This window comes from Carassius gibelio, chromosome A4, assembly GCF_023724105.1.
Source record: "Carassius gibelio isolate Cgi1373 ecotype wild population from Czech Republic chromosome A4, carGib1.2-hapl.c, whole genome shotgun sequence".
Taxonomy (NCBI): Eukaryota; Metazoa; Chordata; class Actinopteri; order Cypriniformes; family Cyprinidae; genus Carassius; species Carassius gibelio.
This window is the reverse complement of record NC_068374.1, coordinates 17,249,180-17,270,616: the sequence shown is the minus strand read 5'-3', so window position 1 is coordinate 17,270,616 and position 21,437 is coordinate 17,249,180. Positions and strand designations below refer to the sequence as shown.

Below are 21,437 nucleotides of genomic sequence, written 5' to 3'. Positions count from 1 at the left end.
AATTTACAATTATAGTGAAGTTACTTCAAAACAGGAAAAAGTACTTGAATATAATTTGAAATAGTGAAAAGTAATAAGTATCATAAAGGATGGTAACAGCCAATGTCACTCGTTGAAAGTTTTTGGTGAAAAAATGTTTGGATTTTTTACTTTTTTGAGTATAACGGCTAATGCTCAGCTATCTGCCATTTTCAGAACAGCCCTAAGGGCCTTCATTAGTGCATTCAGGTGTGTTTTATAAGAGAAGGACATGCACTCTCCAGGAAGGGGTCCTCCAGGGGTAGTACTGCATAACCCTTCAAGAAGGAAGCCTCAACCTTGGAGAAATTCAAGACGTTATCTTGTGGCGAAGCTCGACAAGGAAAAAGTTGGTGGAATAGTGCCTGGGGTAAAGGGCATTATCTGGTAGCGTGGCCAAGAGGTTCTTTCTGTTTTTCCCCAGTCTCTTTAGGGGCGTGGTTTTGAATCCCACCGCTGCCAGGGGCTCCATTTCGGGAGACACTTTTTGCTGCCATGGCCGAATAAAGAGCTTTCCTTGGCCGCATTGGACATGTTTACTGAATAAGGTTTGTGGAGGCCGTCGCTTCTATTTCTGGATGGTATAAAGCCCAAAGACGAACAAAAGGGACTCCCACCAGGGTAGCGTGGCCAAGTGGTCTAATGTACTGTATGTAGGCTCCAGTCTCTATGGTGCCGTTGGTTGGAATCATACGGCTGCCATCAGTGGTTTAATTGAGGCCGGGAGGCCCTGCTTGTACTCGATAATGGTCTGAAAATATTGCGAGAGAACACACTTTCCCTGGCAGCAGTCAGGCCCTTCAGGAACATGAGAGTCAAACAAGAAGCCTCATCCTCTCCCACATCCGATCGTCTGTTTGATAAGGCATGCTGTCTCAGTCCTGCTCCTGGGGCACTGCACTTCCTCTGTGGTTTACTGACTTCTTGTGGTTTCGTTGAAGACGATTTGAGTCAATCTTGTGCTGATCTGTTCTTTCAAACTTATCTCAGACTTGTTGTGACAGGGACATAGCCGCAAGCCCTAACCTGCAAGGGATCAGGTTTGTTTTACGCAAACAGGATTAGACTGCAGCTTTTCATCAAAGTCAGCTCGGGGCGGCCTTTCCACTGGTCCAAGTGACCCGTGAAACGCAGGCAAACAAGGTAGCGTGGCCGAGCGGTCTAAGGCGCTGGATTAAGGCTCCAGTCTCTTCGGGGGCGTGGGTTCGAATCCCACCGCTGCCAGGAAAGCCTTTTGGAAGACTGCTGTGGCTTTGCAAAGTGATGCTGTGTGAACATCCGGATTGAGCTGCTTTTGCTTTCCTTGCTTTTTAGCCAAGTCAGCGCTGGAGGCCTGTCCCAGCCTCTGCTCCTTTCTAAAAGAGGCACCCAGTTGAAGTAGGGACACCAATAATTTACAATTATAGTGAAGTTACTTCAAAACAGGAAAAAGTACTTGAATATAATTTGAAATAGTGAAAAGTAATAAGTATCATAAAGGATGGTAACAGCCAATGTCACTCGTTGAAAGTTTTTGGTGAAAAAATGTTTGGATTTTTTACTTTTTTGAGTATAACGGCTAATGCTCAGCTATCTGCCATTTTCAGAACAGCCCTAAGGGCCTTCATTAGTGCATTCAGGTGTGTTTTATAAGAGAAGGACATGCACTCTCCAGGAAGGGGTCCTCCAGGGGTAGTACTGCATAACCCTTCAAGAAGGAAGCCTCAACCTTGGAGAAATTCAAGACGTTATCTTGTGGCCAAGCTCGACAAGGAAAAAGTTGGTGGAATAGTGCCTGGGGTAAAGGGCATTATCTGGTAGCGTGGCCAAGAGGTTCTTTCTGTTTTTCCCCAGTCTCTTTAGGGGCGTGGTTTTGAATCCCACCGCTGCCAGGGGCTCCATTTCGGGAGACACTTTTTGCTGCCATGGCCGAATAAAGAGCTTTCCTTGGCCGCATTGGACATGTTTACTGAATAAGGTTTGTGGAGGCCGTCGCTTCTATTTCTGGATGGTATAAAGCCCAAAGACGAACAAAAGGGACTCCCACCAGGGTAGCGTGGCCAAGTGGTCTAATGTACTGTATGTAGGCTCCAGTCTCTATGGTGCCGTTGGTTGGAATCATACGGCTGCCATCAGTGGTTTAATTGAGGCCGGGAGGCCCTGCTTGTACTCGATAATGGTCTGAAAATATTGCGAGAGAACACACTTTCCCTGGCAGCAGTCAGGCCCTTCAGGAACATGAGAGTCAAACAAGAAGCCTCATCCTCTCCCACATCCGATCGTCTGTTTGATAAGGCATGCTGTCTCAGTCCTGCTCCTGGGGCACTGCACTTCCTCTGTGGTTTACTGACTTCTTGTGGTTTCGTTGAAGACGATTTGAGTCAATCTTGTGCTGATCTGTTCTTTCAAACTTATCTCAGACTTGTTGTGACAGGGACATAGCCGCAAGCCCTAACCTGCAAGGGATCAGGTTTGTTTTACGCAAACAGGATTAGACTGCAGCTTTTCATCAAAGTCAGCTCGGGGCGGCCTTTCCACTGGTCCAAGTGACCCGTGAAACGCAGGCAAACAAGGTAGCGTGGCCGAGCGGTCTAAGGCGCTGGATTAAGGCTCCAGTCTCTTCGGGGGCGTGGGTTCGAATCCCACCGCTGCCAGGAAAGCCTTTTGGAAGACTGCTGTGGCTTTGCAAAGTGATGCTGTGTGAACATCCGGATTGAGCTGCTTTTGCTTTCCTTGCTTTTTAGCCAAGTCAGCGCTGGAGGCCTGTCCCAGCCTCTGCTCCTTTCTAAAAGAGGCACCCAGTTGAAGTAGGGACACCAATAATTTACAATTATAGTGAAGTTACTTCAAAACAGGAAAAAGTACTTGAATATAATTTGAAATAGTGAAAAGTAATAAGTATCATAAAGGATGGTAACAGCCAATGTCACTCGTTGAAAGTTTTTGGTGAAAAAATGTTTGGATTTTTTACTTTTTTGAGTATAACGGCTAATGCTCAGCTATCTGCCATTTTCAGAACAGCCCTAAGGGCCTTCATTAGTGCATTCAGGTGTGTTTTATAAGAGAAGGACATGCACTCTCCAGGAAGGGGTCCTCCAGGGGTAGTACTGCATAACCCTTCAAGAAGGAAGCCTCAACCTTGGAGAAATTCAAGACGTTATCTTGTGGCGAAGCTCGACAAGGAAAAAGTTGGTGGAATAGTGCCTGGGGTAAAGGGCATTATCTGGTAGCGTGGCCAAGAGGTTCTTTCTGTTTTTCCCCAGTCTCTTTAGGGGCGTGGTTTTGAATCCCACCGCTGCCAGGGGCTCCATTTCGGGAGACACTTTTTGCTGCCATGGCCGAATAAAGAGCTTTCCTTGGCCGCATTGGACATGTTTACTGAATAAGGTTTGTGGAGGCCGTCGCTTCTATTTCTGGATGGTATAAAGCCCAAAGACGAACAAAAGGGACTCCCACCAGGGTAGCGTGGCCAAGTGGTCTAATGTACTGTATGTAGGCTCCAGTCTCTATGGTGCCGTTGGTTGGAATCATACGGCTGCCATCAGTGGTTTAATTGAGGCCGGGAGGCCCTGCTTGTACTCGATAATGGTCTGAAAATATTGCGAGAGAACACACTTTCCCTGGCAGCAGTCAGGCCCTTCAGGAACATGAGAGTCAAACAAGAAGCCTCATCCTCTCCCACATCCGATCGTCTGTTTGATAAGGCATGCTGTCTCAGTCCTGCTCCTGGGGCACTGCACTTCCTCTGTGGTTTACTGACTTCTTGTGGTTTCGTTGAAGACGATTTGAGTCAATCTTGTGCTGATCTGTTCTTTCAAACTTATCTCAGACTTGTTGTGACAGGGACATAGCCGCAAGCCCTAACCTGCAAGGGATCAGGTTTGTTTTACGCAAACAGGATTAGACTGCAGCTTTTCATCAAAGTCAGCTCGGGGCGGCCTTTCCACTGGTCCAAGTGACCCGTGAAACGCAGGCAAACAAGGTAGCGTGGCCGAGCGGTCTAAGGCGCTGGATTAAGGCTCCAGTCTCTTCGGGGGCGTGGGTTCGAATCCCACCGCTGCCAGGAAAGCCTTTTGGAAGACTGCTGTGGCTTTGCAAAGTGATGCTGTGTGAACATCCGGATTGAGCTGCTTTTGCTTTCCTTGCTTTTTAGCCAAGTCAGCGCTGGAGGCCTGTCCCAGCCTCTGCTCCTTTCTAAAAGAGGCACCCAGTTGAAGTAGGGACACCAATAATTTACAATTATAGTGAAGTTACTTCAAAACAGGAAAAAGTACTTGAATATAATTTGAAATAGTGAAAAGTAATAAGTATCATAAAGGATGGTAACAGCCAATGTCACTCGTTGAAAGTTTTTGGTGAAAAAATGTTTGGATTTTTTACTTTTTTGAGTATAACGGCTAATGCTCAGCTATCTGCCATTTTCAGAACAGCCCTAAGGGCCTTCATTAGTGCATTCAGGTGTGTTTTATAAGAGAAGGACATGCACTCTCCAGGAAGGGGTCCTCCAGGGGTAGTACTGCATAACCCTTCAAGAAGGAAGCCTCAACCTTGGAGAAATTCAAGACGTTATCTTGTGGCCAAGCTCGACAAGGAAAAAGTTGGTGGAATAGTGCCTGGGGTAAAGGGCATTATCTGGTAGCGTGGCCAAGAGGTTCTTTCTGTTTTTCCCCAGTCTCTTTAGGGGCGTGGTTTTGAATCCCACCGCTGCCAGGGGCTCCATTTCGGGAGACACTTTTTGCTGCCATGGCCGAATAAAGAGCTTTCCTTGGCCGCATTGGACATGTTTACTGAATAAGGTTTGTGGAGGCCGTCGCTTCTATTTCTGGATGGTATAAAGCCCAAAGACGAACAAAAGGGACTCCCACCAGGGTAGCGTGGCCAAGTGGTCTAATGTACTGTATTTAGGCTCCAGTCTCTATGGTGCCGTTGGTTGGAATCATACCGCTGCCATCAGTGGTTTAATTGAGGCCGGGAGGCCCTGCTTGTACTCGATAATGGTCTGAAAATATTGCGAGAGAACACACTTTCCCTGGCAGCAGTCAGGCCCTTCAGGAACATGAGAGTCAAACAAGAAGCCTCATCCTCTCCCACATCCGATCGCCTGTTTGATAAGGCATGCTGTCTCAGTCCTGCTCCTGGGGCACTGCACTTCCTCTGTGGTTTACTGACTTCTTGTGGTTTCGTTGAAGACGATTTGAGTCAATCTTGTGCTGATCTGTTCTTTCAAACTTATCTCAGACTTGTTGTGACAGGGACATAGCCGCAAGCCCTAACCTGCAAGGGATCAGGTTTGTTTTACGCAAACAGGATTAGACTGCAGCTTTTCATCAAAGTCAGCTCGGGGCGGCCTTTCCACTGGTCCAAGTGACCCGTGAAACGCAGGCAAACAAGGTAGCGTGGCCGAGCGGTCTCAGGCGCTGGATTAAGGCTCCAGTCTCTTCGGGGGCGTGGGTTCGAATCCCACCGCTGCCAGGAAAGCCTTTTGGAAGACTGCTGTGGCTTTGCAAAGTGATGCTGTGTGAACATCCGGATTGAGCTGCTTTTGCTTTCCTTGCTTTTTAGCCAAGTCAGCGCTGGAGGCCTGTCCCAGCCTCTGCTCCTTTCTAAAAGAGGCACCCAGTTGAAGTAGGGACACCAATAATTTACAATTATAGTGAAGTTACTTCAAAACAGGAAAAAGTACTTGAATATAATTTGAAATAGTGAAAAGTAATAAGTATCATAAAGGATGGTAACAGCCAATGTCACTCGTTGAAAGTTTTTGGTGAAAAAATGTTTGGATTTTTTACTTTTTTGAGTATAACGGCTAATGCTCAGCTATCTGCCATTTTCAGAACAGCCCTAAGGGCCTTCATTAGTGCATTCAGGTGTGTTTTATAAGAGAAGGACATGCACTCTCCAGGAAGGGGTCCTCCAGGGGTAGTACTGCATAACCCTTCAAGAAGGAAGCCTCAACCTTGGAGAAATTCAAGACGTTATCTTGTGGCGAAGCTCGACAAGGAAAAAGTTGGTGGAATAGTGCCTGGGGTAAAGGGCATTATCTGGTAGCGTGGCCAAGCAGTTCTTTCTGTTTTTCCCCAGTCTCTTTAGGGGCGTGGTTTTGAATCCCACCGCTGCCAGGGGCTCCATTTCGGGAGACACTTTTTGCTGCCATGGCCGAATAAAGAGCTTTCCTTGGCCGCATTGGACATGTTTACTGAATAAGGTTTGTGGAGGCCGTCGCTTCTATTTCTGGATGGTATAAAGCCCAAAGACGAACAAAAGGGACTCCCACCAGGGTAGCGTGGCCAAGTGGTCTAATGTACTGTATTTAGGCTCCAGTCTCTATGGTGCCGTTGGTTGGAATCATACCGCTGCCATCAGTGGTTTAATTGAGGCCGGGAGGCCCTGCTTGTACTCGATAATGGTCTGAAAATATTGCGAGAGAACACACTTTCCCTGGCAGCAGTCAGGCCCTTCAGGAACATGAGAGTCAAACAAGAAGCCTCATCCTCTCCCACATCCGATCGCCTGTTTGATAAGGCATGCTGTCTCAGTCCTGCTCCTGGGGCACTGCACTTCCTCTGTGGTTTACTGACTTCTTGTGGTTTCGTTGAAGACGATTTGAGTCAATCTTGTGCTGATCTGTTCTTTCAAACTTATCTCAGACTTGTTGTGACAGGGACATAGCCGCAAGCCCTAACCTGCAAGGGATCAGGTTTGTTTTACGCAAACAGGATTAGACTGCAGCTTTTCATCAAAGTCAGCTCGGGGCGGCCTTTCCACTGGTCCAAGTGACCCGTGAAACGCAGGCAAACAAGGTAGCGTGGCCGAGCGGTCTCAGGCGCTGGATTAAGGCTCCAGTCTCTTCGGGGGCGTGGGTTCGAATCCCACCGCTGCCAGGAAAGCCTTTTGGAAGACTGCTGTGGCTTTGCAAAGTGATGCTGTGTGAACATCCGGATTGAGCTGCTTTTGCTTTCCTTGCTTTTTAGCCAAGTCAGCGCTGGAGGCCTGTCCCAGCCTCTGCTCCTTTCTAAAAGAGGCACCCAGTTGAAGTAGGGACACCAATAATTTACAATTATAGTGAAGTTACTTCAAAACAGGAAAAAGTACTTGAATATAATTTGAAATAGTGAAAAGTAATAAGTATCATAAAGGATGGTAACAGCCAATGTCACTCGTTGAAAGTTTTTGGTGAAAAAATGTTTGGATTTTTTACTTTTTTGAGTATAACGGCTAATGCTCAGCTATCTGCCATTTTCAGAACAGCCCTAAGGGCCTTCATTAGTGCATTCAGGTGTGTTTTATAAGAGAAGGACATGCACTCTCCAGGAAGGGGTCCTCCAGGGGTAGTACTGCATAACCCTTCAAGAAGGAAGCCTCAACCTTGGAGAAATTCAAGACGTTATCTTGTGGCGAAGCTCGACAAGGAAAAAGTTGGTGGAATAGTGCCTGGGGTAAAGGGCATTATCTGGTAGCGTGGCCAAGAGGTTCTTTCTGTTTTTCCCCAGTCTCTTTAGGGGCGTGGTTTTGAATCCCACCGCTGCCAGGGGCTCCATTTCGGGAGACACTTTTTGCTGCCATGGCCGAATAAAGAGCTTTCCTTGGCCGCATTGGACATGTTTACTGAATAAGGTTTGTGGAGGCCGTCGCTTCTATTTCTGGATGGTATAAAGCCCAAAGACGAACAAAAGGGACTCCCACCAGGGTAGCGTGGCCAAGTGGTCTAATGTACTGTATTTAGGCTCCAGTCTCTATGGTGCCGTTGGTTGGAATCATACCGCTGCCATCAGTGGTTTAATTGAGGCCGGGAGGCCCTGCTTGTACTCGATAATGGTCTGAAAATATTGCGAGAGAACACACTTTCCCTGGCAGCAGTCAGGCCCTTCAGGAACATGAGAGTCAAACAAGAAGCCTCATCCTCTCCCACATCCGATCGCCTGTTTGATAAGGCATGCTGTCTCAGTCCTGCTCCTGGGGCACTGCACTTCCTCTGTGGTTTACTGACTTCTTGTGGTTTCGTTGAAGACGATTTGAGTCAATCTTGTGCTGATCTGTTCTTTCAAACTTATCTCAGACTTGTTGTGACAGGGACATAGCCGCAAGCCCTAACCTGCAAGGGATCAGGTTTGTTTTACGCAAACAGGATTAGACTGCAGCTTTTCATCAAAGTCAGCTCGGGGCGGCCTTTCCACTGGTCCAAGTGACCCGTGAAACGCAGGCAAACAAGGTAGCGTGGCCGAGCGGTCTCAGGCGCTGGATTAAGGCTCCAGTCTCTTCGGGGGCGTGGGTTCGAATCCCACCGCTGCCAGGAAAGCCTTTTGGAAGACTGCTGTGGCTTTGCAAAGTGATGCTGTGTGAACATCCGGATTGAGCTGCTTTTGCTTTCCTTGCTTTTTAGCCAAGTCAGCGCTGGAGGCCTGTCCCAGCCTCTGCTCCTTTCTAAAAGAGGCACCCAGTTGAAGTAGGGACACCAATAATTTACAATTATAGTGAAGTTACTTCAAAACAGGAAAAAGTACTTGAATATAATTTGAAATAGTGAAAAGTAATAAGTATCATAAAGGATGGTAACAGCCAATGTCACTCGTTGAAAGTTTTTGGTGAAAAAATGTTTGGATTTTTTACTTTTTTGAGTATAACGGCTAATGCTCAGCTATCTGCCATTTTCAGAACAGCCCTAAGGGCCTTCATTAGTGCATTCAGGTGTGTTTTATAAGAGAAGGACATGCACTCTCCAGGAAGGGGTCCTCCAGGGGTAGTACTGCATAACCCTTCAAGAAGGAAGCCTCAACCTTGGAGAAATTCAAGACGTTATCTTGTGGCGAAGCTCGACAAGGAAAAAGTTGGTGGAATAGTGCCTGGGGTAAAGGGCATTATCTGGTAGCGTGGCCAAGAGGTTCTTTCTGTTTTTCCCCAGTCTCTTTAGGGGCGTGGTTTTGAATCCCACCGCTGCCAGGGGCTCCATTTCGGGAGACACTTTTTGCTGCCATGGCCGAATAAAGAGCTTTCCTTGGCCGCATTGGACATGTTTACTGAATAAGGTTTGTGGAGGCCGTCGCTTCTATTTCTGGATGGTATAAAGCCCAAAGACGAACAAAAGGGACTCCCACCAGGGTAGCGTGGCCAAGTGGTCTAATGTACTGTATTTAGGCTCCAGTCTCTATGGTGCCGTTGGTTGGAATCATACCGCTGCCATCAGTGGTTTAATTGAGGCCGGGAGGCCCTGCTTGTACTCGATAATGGTCTGAAAATATTGCGAGAGAACACACTTTCCCTGGCAGCAGTCAGGCCCTTCAGGAACATGAGAGTCAAACAAGAAGCCTCATCCTCTCCCACATCCGATCGCCTGTTTGATAAGGCATGCTGTCTCAGTCCTGCTCCTGGGGCACTGCACTTCCTCTGTGGTTTACTGACTTCTTGTGGTTTCGTTGAAGACGATTTGAGTCAATCTTGTGCTGATCTGTTCTTTCAAACTTATCTCAGACTTGTTGTGACAGGGACATAGCCGCAAGCCCTAACCTGCAAGGGATCAGGTTTGTTTTACGCAAACAGGATTAGACTGCAGCTTTTCATCAAAGTCAGCTCGGGGCGGCCTTTCCACTGGTCCAAGTGACCCGTGAAACGCAGGCAAACAAGGTAGCGTGGCCGAGCGGTCTAAGGCGCTGGATTAAGGCTCCAGTCTCTTCGGGGGCGTGGGTTCGAATCCCACCGCTGCCAGGAAAGCCTTTTGGAAGACTGCTGTGGCTTTGCAAAGTGATGCTGTGTGAACATCCGGATTGAGCTGCTTTTGCTTTCCTTGCTTTTTAGCCAAGTCAGCGCTGGAGGCCTGTCCCAGCCTCTGCTCCTTTCTAAAAGAGGCACCCAGTTGAAGTAGGGACACCAATAATTTACAATTATAGTGAAGTTACTTCAAAACAGGAAAAAGTACTTGAATATAATTTGAAATAGTGAAAAGTAATAAGTATCATAAAGGATGGTAACAGCCAATGTCACTCGTTGAAAGTTTTTGGTGAAAAAATGTTTGGATTTTTTACTTTTTTGAGTATAACGGCTAATGCTCAGCTATCTGCCATTTTCAGAACAGCCCTAAGGGCCTTCATTAGTGCATTCAGGTGTGTTTTATAAGAGAAGGACATGCACTCTCCAGGAAGGGGTCCTCCAGGGGTAGTACTGCATAACCCTTCAAGAAGGAAGCCTCAACCTTGGAGAAATTCAAGACGTTATCTTGTGGCGAAGCTCGACAAGGAAAAAGTTGGTGGAATAGTGCCTGGGGTAAAGGGCATTATCTGGTAGCGTGGCCAAGAGGTTCTTTCTGTTTTTCCCCAGTCTCTTTAGGGGCGTGGTTTTGAATCCCACCGCTGCCAGGGGCTCCATTTCGGGAGACACTTTTTGCTGCCATGGCCGAATAAAGAGCTTTCCTTGGCCGCATTGGACATGTTTACTGAATAAGGTTTGTGGAGGCCGTCGCTTCTATTTCTGGATGGTATAAAGCCCAAAGACGAACAAAAGGGACTCCCACCAGGGTAGCGTGGCCAAGTGGTCTAATGTACTGTATTTAGGCTCCAGTCTCTATGGTGCCGTTGGTTGGAATCATACCGCTGCCATCAGTGGTTTAATTGAGGCCGGGAGGCCCTGCTTGTACTCGATAATGGTCTGAAAATATTGCGAGAGAACACACTTTCCCTGGCAGCAGTCAGGCCCTTCAGGAACATGAGAGTCAAACAAGCAGCCTCATCCTCTCCCACATCCGATCGCCTGTTTGATAAGGCATGCTGTCTCAGTCCTGCTCCTGGGGCACTGCACTTCCTCTGTGGTTTACTGACTTCTTGTGGTTTCGTTGAAGACGATTTGAGTCAATCTTGTGCTGATCTGTTCTTTCAAACTTATCTCAGACTTGTTGTGACAGGGACATAGCCGCAAGCCCTAACCTGCAAGGGATCAGGTTTGTTTTACGCAAACAGGATTAGACTGCAGCTTTTCATCAAAGTCAGCTCGGGGCGGCCTTTCCACTGGTCCAAGTGACCCGTGAAACGCAGGCAAACAAGGTAGCGTGGCCGAGCGGTCTAAGGCGCTGGATTAAGGCTCCAGTCTCTTCGGGGGCGTGGGTTCGAATCCCACCGCTGCCAGGAAAGCCTTTTGGAAGACTGCTGTGGCTTTGCAAAGTGATGCTGTGTGAACATCCGGATTGAGCTGCTTTTGCTTTCCTTGCTTTTTAGCCAAGTCAGCGCTGGAGGCCTGTCCCAGCCTCTGCTCCTTTCTAAAAGAGGCACCCAGTTGAAGTAGGGACACCAATAATTTACAATTATAGTGAAGTTACTTCAAAACAGGAAAAAGTACTTGAATATAATTTGAAATAGTGAAAAGTAATAAGTATCATAATGGATGGTAACAGCCAATGTCACTCGTTGAAAGTTTTTGGTGAAAAAATGTTTGGATTTTTTACTTTTTTGAGTATAACGGCTAATGCTCAGCTATCTGCCATTTTCAGAACAGCCCTGAGGGCCTTCATTAGTGCATTCAGGTGTGTTTTATAAGAGAAGGACATGCACTCTCCAGGAAGGGGTCCTCCAGGGGTAGTACTGCATAACCCTTCAAGAAGGAAGCCTCAACCTTGGAGAAATTCAAGACGTTATCTTGTGGCGAAGCTCGACAAGGAAAAAGTTGGTGGAATAGTGCCTGGGGTAAAGGGCATTATCTGGTAGCGTGGCCAAGAGGTTCTTTCTGTTTTTCCCCAGTCTCTTTAGGGGCGTGGTTTTGAATCCCACCGCTGCCAGGGGCTCCATTTCGGGAGACACTTTTTGCTGCCATGGCCGAATAAAGAGCTTTCCTTGGCCGCATTGGACATGTTTACTGAATAAGGTTTGTGGAGGCCGTCGCTTCTATTTCTGGATGGTATAAAGCCCAAAGACGAACAAAAGGGACTCCCACCAGGGTAGCGTGGCCAAGTGGTCTAATGTACTGTATTTAGGCTCCAGTCTCTATGGTGCCGTTGGTTGGAATCATACCGCTGCCATCAGTGGTTTAATTGAGGCCGGGAGGCCCTGCTTGTACTCGATAATGGTCTGAAAATATTGCGAGAGAACACACTTTCCCTGGCAGCAGTCAGGCCCTTCAGGAACATGAGAGTCAAACAAGAAGCCTCATCCTCTCCCACATCCGATCGCCTGTTTGATAAGGCATGCTGTCTCAGTCCTGCTCCTGGGGCACTGCACTTCCTCTGTGGTTTACTGACTTCTTGTGGTTTCGTTGAAGACGATTTGAGTCAATCTTGTGCTGATCTGTTCTTTCAAACTTATCTCAGACTTGTTGTGACAGGGACATAGCCGCAAGCCCTAACCTGCAAGGGATCAGGTTTGTTTTACGCAAACAGGATTAGACTGCAGCTTTTCATCAAAGTCAGCTCGGGGCGGCCTTTCCACTGGTCCAAGTGACCCGTGAAACGCAGGCAAACAAGGTAGCGAGGCCGAGCGGTCTCAGGCGCTGGATTAAGGCTCCAGTCTCTTCGGGGGCGTGGGTTCGAATCCCACCGCTGCCAGGAAAGCCTTTTGGAAGACTGCTGTGGCTTTGCAAAGTGATGCTGTGTGAACATCCGGATTGAGCTGCTTTTGCTTTCCTTGCTTTTTAGCCAAGTCAGCGCTGGAGGCCTGTCCCAGCCTCTGCTCCTTTCTAAAAGAGGCACCCAGTTGAAGTAGGGACACCAATAATTTACAATTATAGTGAAGTTACTTCAAAACAGGAAAAAGTACTTGAATATAATTTGAAATAGTGAAAAGTAATAAGTATCATAAAGGATGGTAACAGCCAATGTCACTCGTTGAAAGTTTTTGGTGAAAAAATGTTTGGATTTTTTACTTTTTTGAGTATAACGGCTAATGCTCAGCTATCTGCCATTTTCAGAACAGCCCTAAGGGCCTTCATTAGTGCATTCAGGTGTGTTTTATAAGAGAAGGACATGCACTCTCCAGGAAGGGGTCCTCCAGGGGTAGTACTGCATAACCCTTCAAGAAGGAAGCCTCAACCTTGGAGAAATTCAAGACGTTATCTTGTGGCGAAGCTCGACAAGGAAAAAGTTGGTGGAATAGTGCCTGGGGTAAAGGGCATTATCTGGTAGCGTGGCCAAGAGGTTCTTTCTGTTTTTCCCCAGTCTCTTTAGGGGCGTGGTTTTGAATCCCACCGCTGCCAGGGGCTCCATTTCGGGAGACACTTTTTGCTGCCATGGCCGAATAAAGAGCTTTCCTTGGCCGCATTGGACATGTTTACTGAATAAGGTTTGTGGAGGCCGTCGCTTCTATTTCTGGATGGTATAAAGCCCAAAGACGAACAAAAGGGACTCCCACCAGGGTAGCGTGGCCAAGTGGTCTAATGTACTGTATTTAGGCTCCAGTCTCTATGGTGCCGTTGGTTGGAATCATACCGCTGCCATCAGTGGTTTAATTGAGGCCGGGAGGCCCTGCTTGTACTCGATAATGGTCTGAAAATATTGCGAGAGAACACACTTTCCCTGGCAGCAGTCAGGCCCTTCAGGAACATGAGAGTCAAACAAGAAGCCTCATCCTCTCCCACATCCGATCGCCTGTTTGATAAGGCATGCTGTCTCAGTCCTGCTCCTGGGGCACTGCACTTCCTCTGTGGTTTACTGACTTCTTGTGGTTTCGTTGAAGACGATTTGAGTCAATCTTGTGCTGATCTGTTCTTTCAAACTTATCTCAGACTTGTTGTGACAGGGACATAGCCGCAAGCCCTAACCTGCAAGGGATCAGGTTTGTTTTACGCAAACAGGATTAGACTGCAGCTTTTCATCAAAGTCAGCTCGGGGCGGCCTTTCCACTGGTCCAAGTGACCCGTGAAACGCAGGCAAACAAGGTAGCGTGGCCGAGCGGTCTCAGGCGCTGGATTAAGGCTCCAGTCTCTTCGGGGGCGTGGGTTCGAATCCCACCGCTGCCAGGAAAGCCTTTTGGAAGACTGCTGTGGCTTTGCAAAGTGATGCTGTGTGAACATCCGGATTGAGCTGCTTTTGCTTTCCTTGCTTTTTAGCCAAGTCAGCGCTGGAGGCCTGTCCCAGCCTCTGCTCCTTTCTAAAAGAGGCACCCAGTTGAAGTAGGGACACCAATAATTTACAATTATAGTGAAGTTACTTCAAAACAGGAAAAAGTACTTGAATATAATTTGAAATAGTGAAAAGTAATAAGTATCATAAAGGATGGTAACAGCCAATGTCACTCGTTGAAAGTTTTTGGTGAAAAAATGTTTGGATTTTTTACTTTTTTGAGTATAACGGCTAATGCTCAGCTATCTGCCATTTTCAGAACAGCCCTAAGGGCCTTCATTAGTGCATTCAGGTGTGTTTTATAAGAGAAGGACATGCACTCTCCAGGAAGGGGTCCTCCAGGGGTAGTACTGCATAACCCTTCAAGAAGGAAGCCTCAACCTTGGAGAAATTCAAGACGTTATCTTGTGGCGAAGCTCGACAAGGAAAAAGTTGGTGGAATAGTGCCTGGGGTAAAGGGCATTATCTGGTAGCGTGGCCAAGAGGTTCTTTCTGTTTTTCCCCAGTCTCTTTAGGGGCGTGGTTTTGAATCCCACCGCTGCCAGGGGCTCCATTTCGGGAGACACTTTTTGCTGCCATGGCCGAATAAAGAGCTTTCCTTGGCCGCATTGGACATGTTTACTGAATAAGGTTTGTGGAGGCCGTCGCTTCTATTTCTGGATGGTATAAAGCCCAAAGACGAACAAAAGGGACTCCCACCAGGGTAGCGTGGCCAAGTGGTCTAATGTACTGTATTTAGGCTCCAGTCTCTATGGTGCCGTTGGTTGGAATCATACCGCTGCCATCAGTGGTTTAATTGAGGCCGGGAGGCCCTGCTTGTACTCGATAATGGTCTGAAAATATTGCGAGAGAACACACTTTCCCTGGCAGCAGTCAGGCCCTTCAGGAACATGAGAGTCAAACAAGAAGCCTCATCCTCTCCCACATCCGATCGCCTGTTTGATAAGGCATGCTGTCTCAGTCCTGCTCCTGGGGCACTGCACTTCCTCTGTGGTTTACTGACTTCTTGTGGTTTCGTTGAAGACGATTTGAGTCAATCTTGTGCTGATCTGTTCTTTCAAACTTATCTCAGACTTGTTGTGACAGGGACATAGCCGCAAGCCCTAACCTGCAAGGGATCAGGTTTGTTTTACGCAAACAGGATTAGACTGCAGCTTTTCATCAAAGTCAGCTCGGGGCGGCCTTTCCACTGGTCCAAGTGACCCGTGAAACGCAGGCAAACAAGGTAGCGTGGCCGAGCGGTCTCAGGCGCTGGATTAAGGCTCCAGTCTCTTCGGGGGCGTGGGTTCGAATCCCACCGCTGCCAGGAAAGCCTTTTGGAAGACTGCTGTGGCTTTGCAAAGTGATGCTGTGTGAACATCCGGATTGAGCTGCTTTTGCTTTCCTTGCTTTTTAGCCAAGTCAGCGCTGGAGGCCTGTCCCAGCCTCTGCTCCTTTCTAAAAGAGGCACCCAGTTGAAGTAGGGACACCAATAATTTACAATTATAGTGAAGTTACTTCAAAACAGGAAAAAGTACTTGAATATAATTTGAAATAGTGAAAAGTAATAAGTATCATAAAGGATGGTAACAGCCAATGTCACTCGTTGAAAGTTTTTGGTGAAAAAATGTTTGGATTTTTTACTTTTTTGAGTATAACGGCTAATGCTCAGCTATCTGCCATTTTCAGAACAGCCCTAAGGGCCTTCATTAGTGCATTCAGGTGTGTTTTATAAGAGAAGGACATGCACTCTCCAGGAAGGGGTCCTCCAGGGGTAGTACTGCATAACCCTTCAAGAAGGAAGCCTCAACCTTGGAGAAATTCAAGACGTTATCTTGTGGCGAAGCTCGACAAGGAAAAAGTTGGTGGAATAGTGCCTGGGGTAAAGGGCATTATCTGGTAGCGTGGCCAAGCAGTTCTTTCTGTTTTTCCCCAGTCTCTTTAGGGGCGTGGTTTTGAATCCCACCGCTGCCAGGGGCTCCATTTCGGGAGACACTTTTTGCTGCCATGGCCGAATAAAGAGCTTTCCTTGGCCGCATTGGACATGTTTACTGAATAAGGTTTGTGGAGGCCGTCGCTTCTATTTCTGGATGGTATAAAGCCCAAAGACGAACAAAAGGGACTCCCACCAGGGTAGCGTGGCCAAGTGGTCTAATGTACTGTATTTAGGCTCCAGTCTCTATGGTGCCGTTGGTTGGAATCATACCGCTGCCATCAGTGGTTTAATTGAGGCCGGGAGGCCCTGCTTGTACTCGATAATGGTCTGAAAATATTGCGAGAGAACACACTTTCCCTGGCAGCAGTCAGGCCCTTCAGGAACATGAGAGTCAAACAAGAAGCCTCATCCTCTCCCACATCCGATCGCCTGTTTGATAAGGCATGCTGTCTCAGTCCTGCTCCTGGGGCACTGCACTTCCTCTGTGGTTTACTGACTTCTTGTGGTTTCGTTGAAGACGATTTGAGTCAATCTTGTGCTGATCTGTTCTTTCAAACTTATCTCAGACTTGTTGTGACAGGGACATAGCCGCAAGCCCTAACCTGCAAGGGATCAGGTTTGTTTTACGCAAACAGGATTAGACTGCAGCTTTTCATCAAAGTCAGCTCGGGGCGGCCTTTCCACTGGTCCAAGTGACCCGTGAAACGCAGGCAAACAAGGTAGCGAGGCCGAGCGGTCTCAGGCGCTGGATTAAGGCTCCAGTCTCTTCGGGGGCGTGGGTTCGAATCCCACCGCTGCCAGGAAAGCCTTTTGGAAGACTGCTGTGGCTTTGCAAAGTGATGCTGTGTGAACATCCGGATTGAGCTGCTTTTGCTTTCCTTGCTTTTTAGCCAAGTCAGCGCTGGAGGCCTGTCCCAGCCTCTGCTCCTTTCTAAAAGAGGCACCCAGTTGAAGTAGGGACACCAATAATTTACAATTATAGTGAAGTTACTTCAAAACAGGAAAAAGTACTTGAATATAATTTGAAATAGTGAAAAGTAATAAGTATCATAAAGGATGGTAACAGCCAATGTCACTCGTTGAAAGTTTTTGGTGAAAAAATGTTTGGATTTTTTACTTTTTTGAGTATAACGGCTAATGCTCAGCTATCTGCCATTTTCAGAACAGCCCTAAGGGCCTTCATTAGTGCATTCAGGTGTGTTTTATAAGAGAAGGACATGCACTCTCCAGGAAGGGGTCCTCCAGGGGTAGTACTGCATAACCCTTCAAGAAGGAAGCCTCAACCTTGGAGAAATTCAAGACGTTATCTTGTGGCGAAGCTCGACAAGGAAAAAGTTGGTGGAATAGTGCCTGGGGTAAAGGGCATTATCTGGTAGCGTGGCCAAGAGGTTCTTTCTGTTTTTCCCCAGTCTCTTTAGGGGCGTGGTTTTGAATCCCACCGCTGCCAGGGGCTCCATTTCGGGAGACACTTTTTGCTGCCATGGCCGAATAAAGAGCTTTCCTTGGCCGCATTGGACATGTTTACTGAATAAGGTTTGTGGAGGCCGTCGCTTCTATTTCTGGATGGTATAAAGCCCAAAGACGAACAAAAGGGACTCCCACCAGGGTAGCGTGGCCAAGTGGTCTAATGTACTGTATTTAGGCTCCAGTCTCTATGGTGCCGTTGGTTGGAATCATACCGCTGCCATCAGTGGTTTAATTGAGGCCGGGAGGCCCTGCTTGTACTCGATAATGGTCTGAAAATATTGCGAGAGAACACACTTTCCCTGGCAGCAGTCAGGCCCTTCAGGAACATGAGAGTCAAACAAGAAGCCTCATCCTCTCCCACATCCGATCGCCTGTTTGATAAGGCATGCTGTCTCAGTCCTGCTCCTGGGGCACTGCACTTCCTCTGTGGTTTACTGACTTCTTGTGGTTTCGTTGAAGACGATTTGAGTCAATCTTGTGCTGATCTGTTCTTTCAAACTTATCTCAGACTTGTTGTGACAGGGACATAGCCGCAAGCCCTAACCTGCAAGGGATCAGGTTTGTTTTACGCAAACAGGATTAGACTGCAGCTTTTCATCAAAGTCAGCTCGGGGCGGCCTTTCCACTGGTCCAAGTGACCCGTGAAACGCAGGCAAACAAGGTAGCGTGGCCGAGCGGTCTCAGGCGCTGGATTAAGGCTCCAGTCTCTTCGGGGGCGTGGGTTCGAATCCCACCGCTGCCAGGAAAGCCTTTTGGAAGACTGCTGTGGCTTTGCAAAGTGATGCTGTGTGAACATCCGGATTGAGCTGCTTTTGCTTTCCTTGCTTTTTAGCCAAGTCAGCGCTGGAGGCCTGTCCCAGCCTCTGCTCCTTTCTAAAAGAGGCACCCAGTTGAAGTAGGGACACCAATAATTTACAATTATAGTGAAGTTACTTCAAAACAGGAAAAAGTACTTGAATATAATTTGAAATAGTGAAAAGTAATAAGTATCATAAAGGATGGTAACAGCCAATGTCACTCGTTGAAAGTTTTTGGTGAAAAAATGTTTGGATTTTTTACTTTTTTGAGTATAACGGCTAATGCTCAGCTATCTGCCATTTTCAGAACAGCCCTAAGGGCCTTCATTAGTGCATTCAGGTGTGTTTTATAAGAGAAGGACATGCACTCTCCAGGAAGGGGTCCTCCAGGGGTAGTACTGCATAACCCTTCAAGAAGGAAGCCTCAACCTTGGAGAAATTCAAGACGTTATCTTGTGGCGAAGCTCGACAAGGAAAAAGTTGGTGGAATAGTGCCTGGGGTAAAGGGCATTATCTGGTAGCGTGGCCAAGAGGTTCTTTCTGTTTTTCCCCAGTCTCTTTAGGGGCGTGGTTTTGAATCCCACCGCTGCCAGGGGCTCCATTTCGGGAGACACTTTTTGCTGCCATGGCCGAATAAAGAGCTTTCCTTGGCCGCATTGGACATGTTTACTGAATAAGGTTTGTGGAGGCCGTCGCTTCTATTTCTGGATGGTATAAAGCCCAAAGACGAACAAAAGGGACTCCCACCAGGGTAGCGTGGCCAAGTGGTCTAATGTACTGTATTTAGGCTCCAGTCTCTATGGTGCCGTTGGTTGGAATCATACCGCTGCCATCAGTGGTTTAATTGAGGCCGGGAGGCCCTGCTTGTACTCGATAATGGTCTGAAAATATTGCGAGAGAACACACTTTCCCTGGCAGCAGTCAGGCCCTTCAGGAACATGAGAGTCAAACAAGAAGCCTCATCCTCTCCCACATCCGATCGCCTGTTTGATAAGGCATGCTGTCTCAGTCCTGCTCCTGGGGCACTGCACTTCCTCTGTGGTTTACTGACTTCTTGTGGTTTCGTTGAAGACGATTTGAGTCAATCTTGTGCTGATCTGTTCTTTCAAACTTATCTCAGACTTGTTGTGACAGGGACATAGCCGCAAGCCCTAACCTGCAAGGGATCAGGTTTGTTTTACGCAAACAGGATTAGACTGCAGCTTTTCATCAAAGTCAGCTCGGGGCGGCCTTTCCACTGGTCCAAGTGACCCGTGAAACGCAGGCAAACAAGGTAGCGAGGCCGAGCGGTCTCAGGCGCTGGATTAAGGCTCCAGTCTCTTCGGGGGCGTGGGTTCGAATCCCACCGCTGCCAGGAAAGCCTTTTGGAAGACTGCTGTGGCTTTGCAAAGTGATGCTGTGTGAACATCCGGATTGAGCTGCTTTTGCTTTCCTTGCTTTTTAGCCAAGTCAGCGCTGGAGGCCTGTCCCAGCCTCTGCTCCTTTCTAAAAGAGGCACCCAGTTGAAGTAGGGACACCAATAATTTACAATTATAGTGAAGTTACTTCAAAACAGGAAAAAGTACTTGAATATAATTTGAAATAGTGAAAAGTAATAAGTATCATAAAGGATGGTAACAGCCAATGTCACTCGTTGAAAGTTTTTGGTGAAAAAATGTTTGGATTTTTTACTTTTTTGAGTATAACGGCTAATGCTCAGCTATCTGCCATTTTCAGAACAGCCCTAAGGGCCTTCATTAGTGCATTCAGGTGTGTTTTATAAGAGAAGGACATGCACTCTCCAGGAAGGGGTCCTCCAGGGGTAGTACTGCATAACCCTTCAAGAAGGAAGCCTCAACCTTGGAGAAATTCAAGACGTTATCTTGTGGCGAAGCTCGACAAGGAAAAAGTTGGTGGAATAGTGCCTGGGGTAAAGGGCATTATCTGGTAGCGTGGCCAAGAGGTTCTTTCTGTTTTTCCCCAGTCTCTTTAGGGGCGTGGTTTTGAATCCCACCGCTGCCAGGGGCTCCATTTCGGGAGACACTTTTTGCTGCCATGGCCGAATAAAGAGCTTTCCTTGGCCGCATTGGACATGTTTACTGAATAAGGTTTGTGGAGGCCGTCGCTTCTATTTCTGGATGGTATAAAGCCCAAAGACGAACAAAAGGGACTCCCACCAGGGTAGCGTGGCCAAGTGGTCTAATGTACTGTATTTAGGCTCCAGTCTCTATGGTGCCGTTGGTTGGAATCATACCGCTGCCATCAGTGGTTTAATTGAGGCCGGGAGGCCCTGCTTGTACTCGATAATGGTCTGAAAATATTGCGAGAGAACACACTTTCCCTGGCAGCAGTCAGGCCCTTCAGGAACATGAGAGTCAAACAAGAAGCCTCATCCTCTCCCACATCCGATCGCCTGTTTGATAAGGCATGCTGTCTCAGTCCTGCTCCTGGGGCACTGCACTTCCTCTGTGGTTTACTGACTTCTTGTGGTTTCGTTGAAGACGATTTGAGTCAATCTTGTGCTGATCTGTTCTTTCAAACTTATCTCAGACTTGTTGTGACAGGGACATAGCCGCAAGCCCTAACCTGCAAGGGATCAGGTTTGTTTTACGCAAACAGGATTAGACTGCAGCTTTTCATCAAAGTCAGCTCGGGGCGGCCTTTCCACTGGTCCAAGTGACCCGTGAAACGCAGGCAAACAAGGTAGCGAGGCCGAGCGGTCTCAGGCGCTGGATTAAGGCTCCAGTCTCTTCGGGGGTGTGGGTTCGAATCCCACCGCTGCCAGGAAAGCCTTTTGGAAGACTGCTGTGGCTTTGCAAAGTGATGCTGTGTGAACATCCGGATTGAGCTGCTTTTGCTTTCCTTGCTTTTTAGCCAAGTCAGCGCTGGAGGCCTGTCCCAGCCTCTGCTCCTTTCTAAAAGAGGCACCCAGTTGAAGTAGGGACACCAATAATTTACAATTATAGTGAAGTTACTTCAAAACAGGAAAAAGTACTTGAATATAATTTGAAATAGTGAAAAGTAATAAGTATCATAAAGGATGGTAACAGCCAATGTCACTCGTTGAAAGTTTTTGGTGAAAAAATGTTTGGATTTTTTACTTTTTTGAGTATAACGGCTAATGCTCAGCTATCTGCCATTTTCAGAACAGCCCTAAGGGCCTTCATTAGTGCATTCAGGTGTGTTTTATAAGAGAAGGACATGCACTCTCCAGGAAGGGGTCCTCCAGGGGTAGTACTGCATAACCCTTCAA

At 47.5% G+C, this 21,437-nt stretch overlaps 11 non-coding genes across 11 annotated transcripts; all 11 read left to right on the top strand.

Moving 5' to 3' along the window:
* Window positions 1-1,160: 1,160 nt before the first annotated feature.
* trnal-aag (transfer RNA leucine (anticodon AAG)) lies at window positions 1,161-1,242 on the top strand. Its single transcript has one exon. It is a non-coding gene; the product is annotated as a tRNA-Leu (tRNA).
* Window positions 1,243-2,569: 1,327 nt separating this feature from the next.
* trnal-aag (transfer RNA leucine (anticodon AAG)) lies at window positions 2,570-2,651 on the top strand. Its single transcript has one exon. It is a non-coding gene; the product is annotated as a tRNA-Leu (tRNA).
* A 1,327-nt stretch (window positions 2,652-3,978) lies between these two features.
* On the top strand, window positions 3,979-4,060 carry trnal-aag (transfer RNA leucine (anticodon AAG)). The gene has a single exon. It is a non-coding gene; the product is annotated as a tRNA-Leu (tRNA).
* A 1,327-nt stretch (window positions 4,061-5,387) lies between these two features.
* On the top strand, window positions 5,388-5,469 carry trnal-aag (transfer RNA leucine (anticodon AAG)). Its single transcript has one exon. It is a non-coding gene; the product is annotated as a tRNA-Leu (tRNA).
* A 1,327-nt stretch (window positions 5,470-6,796) lies between these two features.
* trnal-aag (transfer RNA leucine (anticodon AAG)) lies at window positions 6,797-6,878 on the top strand. The gene has a single exon. It is a non-coding gene; the product is annotated as a tRNA-Leu (tRNA).
* Window positions 6,879-8,205: 1,327 nt separating this feature from the next.
* Window positions 8,206-8,287, top strand: trnal-aag (transfer RNA leucine (anticodon AAG)). Its single transcript has one exon. It is a non-coding gene; the product is annotated as a tRNA-Leu (tRNA).
* Window positions 8,288-9,614: 1,327 nt separating this feature from the next.
* trnal-aag (transfer RNA leucine (anticodon AAG)) lies at window positions 9,615-9,696 on the top strand. Its single transcript has one exon. It is a non-coding gene; the product is annotated as a tRNA-Leu (tRNA).
* Window positions 9,697-11,023: 1,327 nt separating this feature from the next.
* On the top strand, window positions 11,024-11,105 carry trnal-aag (transfer RNA leucine (anticodon AAG)). Its single transcript has one exon. It is a non-coding gene; the product is annotated as a tRNA-Leu (tRNA).
* Window positions 11,106-13,841: 2,736 nt separating this feature from the next.
* trnal-aag (transfer RNA leucine (anticodon AAG)) lies at window positions 13,842-13,923 on the top strand. The gene has a single exon. It is a non-coding gene; the product is annotated as a tRNA-Leu (tRNA).
* A 1,327-nt stretch (window positions 13,924-15,250) lies between these two features.
* On the top strand, window positions 15,251-15,332 carry trnal-aag (transfer RNA leucine (anticodon AAG)). The gene has a single exon. It is a non-coding gene; the product is annotated as a tRNA-Leu (tRNA).
* Window positions 15,333-18,068: 2,736 nt separating this feature from the next.
* On the top strand, window positions 18,069-18,150 carry trnal-aag (transfer RNA leucine (anticodon AAG)). Its single transcript has one exon. It is a non-coding gene; the product is annotated as a tRNA-Leu (tRNA).
* The last annotated feature ends 3,287 nt before the right edge of the window (window positions 18,151-21,437 follow it).